Source organism: Asparagus officinalis, chromosome 5, assembly GCF_001876935.1.
Source record: "Asparagus officinalis chromosome 5, Aspof.V1, whole genome shotgun sequence".
NCBI classification, from domain to species: Eukaryota; Viridiplantae; Streptophyta; class Magnoliopsida; order Asparagales; family Asparagaceae; genus Asparagus; species Asparagus officinalis.
This window is the reverse complement of record NC_033798.1, coordinates 42,131,453-42,134,929: the sequence shown is the minus strand read 5'-3', so window position 1 is coordinate 42,134,929 and position 3,477 is coordinate 42,131,453. Positions and strand designations below refer to the sequence as shown.

Sequence of the window (3,477 nt, the reverse complement as noted above, 5' to 3'; positions counted from 1 at the left end):
TCATAAACCATGGCTGCCTATCCAACTATCGAGACTATCAAGGAGTGCTTGAAAAAGTTCTGCGCAGCTAAGGGACTTGCTCTCCCTCCTCCAGTGTCGCCTGAGATTGCTAACAAGACCATAAACCTGAACTGCAACTTTCCCGTTTGCCCAGGCTGGGAGCAGTTTTTGGATATCAAGGTAATAGGTTTCTTAACTTTCTCATAAGTTGCGGAAGCTCTTTTAACATGCAAGATGTTTTATAGTTAAATTCTTAGAATTGCTAATGTCTTTAGTAAGTTTAGATCTTACCTTTTTCGAGTTCTTATCTCCTAGTATGGAAAGCATAAGACTAGATGGTGTGATTAGCTTTTTAATCTATTTTCATCTCTAACGTATTATTCTTGTTACATATTTTTTCTTATGGGTTAATTGCTGGTGGACCCTTGTAGTATCGCTGTAACTTACTACCCCTCTAGTTTTATTTTTGTAGATAGACCCCCTGAGTAAAAAATTTTTTTGACTCATTTACCCTCAGGGTGTCCATTTGTCAAAAAAAAAAAACAATTTTCTTTCTGTAAGGGTAAAAGATTAAAAAAATTTCACTTGGGGGTCTATCTTCAAAAATATAAAACTTTAGGGGTATTAAGTTCAAAACAATGATACTACAGGGAGTCTATTCGTAATTAACCCTATTCTTATTTATGGTAAGCTGATTAATTCAATGCTTAATTTTCTCTTGTGTTGATAAATGAACTGATATGGATCTCTAGGAGCTGAGAACACGAGAAAAACTTTAATTTCAATAAATTTTAGATGGGTTTATACATTATACCCATCAAAAGGCAAATTTAGTGAAGAGAAATTTTTATCTTCTTAATTATGATAGAACTATTTGAAACGGATATCTTTCCCCCCAAATCTTGATTAGAAATAAGATGAAAGGTGAAATAAATCACTGCAAACTTGTGAGAGGAAGAGAAGATTATTTTTCCCTTCCTTTTCGCATTAGTTTTGAGAGGGTGAGCCTTGGCGCAACGGTAAGGTTGTTGCTTGTGACCTGGAGGTCATGGGTTTAAATCCTGGAAACAGTCTCTTCTTCGCATGCGGGGGTAAGGTTGCGTACATTTGGCCCTCCCCAGAGCCCACAATGGTGGGAGCCTCGTGCACTGGGCTACCCTTTTTTGTCCTCAACAAACACTAAATTATGCAGCGAAAATGGATTCAGATTGGGCGTGCATGTGGCTTTATTTCTGAGTATTTGTCTTTGTTTTTTTTTTCTTCGATATATCCTCTCGTCTTATTTGATATTGCAGACTGGAGAAGTGTACTTCATTAACAAAAAGAGTGGGGTAAGGATCAACAACAAGCCTCATAATGCACAAGGGCATAGTTATGGTAATACAAAAATCAACAGGGTCAATGGAAAGTCTGTTGCCTTTGTTGCCCCAGCTCCCATTCCAACGGTGTTGGTTGTTTGTAACAAGTGTACCAAGTGCATGATGGTTGCCAAGGACACCAAGGCTTGCCCTAGATGCGGCCAAATTTTGATCCATTTCATCGATGAAAGGTGCTTCTGAACGAAATGAATGAAAATCCGTGGACCTCAGTTATATGGTGTGTAAATGTAAAGTTTTGTAGTGAGACTATTATGTGCTCTTTCGCTTTGTTTTTTATTGCAATCAGTATCCTATCTAGGGTTATGTTTTGTGTCGAGTCTCTAGAGAGTGTTGTTTTGTGTTGTGTACTTTTCAATTTCAATTGATATTTCTATAATAGCATTTGGGATTTCATGTTCGGAAATTTTACTTAAATAGAATTTTACTGCAAGTAGTTTGTACATCACTGTGGTTGTGAAGTACTATTCGTCAATAGAGAAATATGTACACTTCTATTGGCTTTATCAAATACAGGAGAATACAATGTTCTAATTAATGAGTGGAGGTCAAGCATTGAACCAATGAAGCAAATGGCAATACACCAGGATGTATGGGTCTTTTTAGGTGCACGAGAAAGTCTGTCTAGTTCTGTCAATATGGAAATAAATTTCTGCAAATGGACAAATGTTAGTTTAATGAGTCCTAGTTTCTTTTTTTAAAGCTTATCTTGAGATTGACCAAATGTCATCTGTTAGCTTGTGTTATGCTTTCATCTCCCTGGATGTAGAGCAGCTATATTGTGTTTTGACTTTGAAATTGAGAATTTTTATGGCTAAATTTCACAAAATCTCCAAGAACTTTGGTTGCCTTGTAAAAAACCTTTCTAAACATTATAAACCTCTTGAATTTGTCTTGACTATCATCACAGATGATAGTTTAAGTTCTTTGGTGCTCAGCAAACTACATGTTTTCAACAAGTGTGGCCTTATATATCTTTAATTTTACATTAAACAGTTTTTCATGGTAGGATAGGTATAAAATAACAGGGGTAACATAGACCTCCTTACCTTTTCATGGTAATGTTGTTTATGAAAATTTCTAATAAGCTTAAATGGCAGAAACAATATATTTTTTTCAAGAATTTTTTCATTTCAGATTTTTTTCCCGTCTTTTTTTAGATTCCATTTTCTTATATTTTGGCTTCTTCTGTCTCTTAATTTTAAGTAGTGTTATTAATGTTTCTCTTGGTTTACTAGAGATTACTTCTTGTTTTTTATTAACTGTAGATTTTTTAAAGATCTATTTTGTTTTTTTATAAACAGCAGATGGCTATTGTTTTACTAAACGTTACTTGATTTTTTTAAATTTTATTTTTTAGGTTTACAAGAGATTCCAATTTCTAATTTTGATTAACCTTAGCTTTTAGTTTTTCATAATTAATTGATGTGCTCGTAGTTAATTGATGAACTGTACTTTTGGTATAGCTAGAGTTCCTAGCATGCTAGTTTGCTATCGTGAATTGTTTATCTAGAGTTGCTAATTATAGTGGTGATGTAGCTTTAGTAAAAATGTGAAACTGTGAAGTATGTGAATATGTGACGTTTGACTTGTGAAATATGATTTAATATTCTACAAATATATGTTTATTGTTATTTGTTTTGGGTTGATTGTTGATATTGATTATTAGTCTTCATTTGACTTTTGATTAGAAAATTATGAACTTTACTATGTTGGGTGTGTTAACATCTTTTTTACATGAAATTCACAAGCAAATTCCTTTGTGCTTGTTAATCTTGAAAAATTATGTGTTGTGTGCACCTTGCATGGGCGCGTGCATTGCATTGTGCTTTTGTGCATGTGACCACGAAGGGACTTTGCGTCCCGGAGTACACAGGTAACTTCTATGCTTCACATCCACTTATAAGTTATTGGGTTGGGAATGAGTTCATTTCAGTCCATACATAGTTCAGAATTATGATCTTAGAAAGTTGTTTAGACATTTAGTTCAAAAATGAGGGTTTCCCCAATTTATAATGTACAATTATACACAATAAAAATAAACACAAAACTGTTATAAGTATATTTAATTCTCCCAACGTGTAAAAAACAGTATTCATTA

The 3,477-nt window shown here is 34.0% G+C and overlaps 1 long non-coding RNA gene across 1 annotated transcript in view; it reads left to right on the top strand.

Annotated features, from left to right (window-relative positions):
- Nucleotides 1–1,782, top strand: part of LOC109842882 — a 17,946-nt gene extending 16,164 nt beyond the window's left edge. The window contains exon 3 of the long non-coding RNA XR_002247428.1: nucleotides 1,296–1,782. This is a non-coding gene — a long non-coding RNA (uncharacterized LOC109842882). The remainder of the gene's footprint in view (nucleotides 1–1,295) is intronic.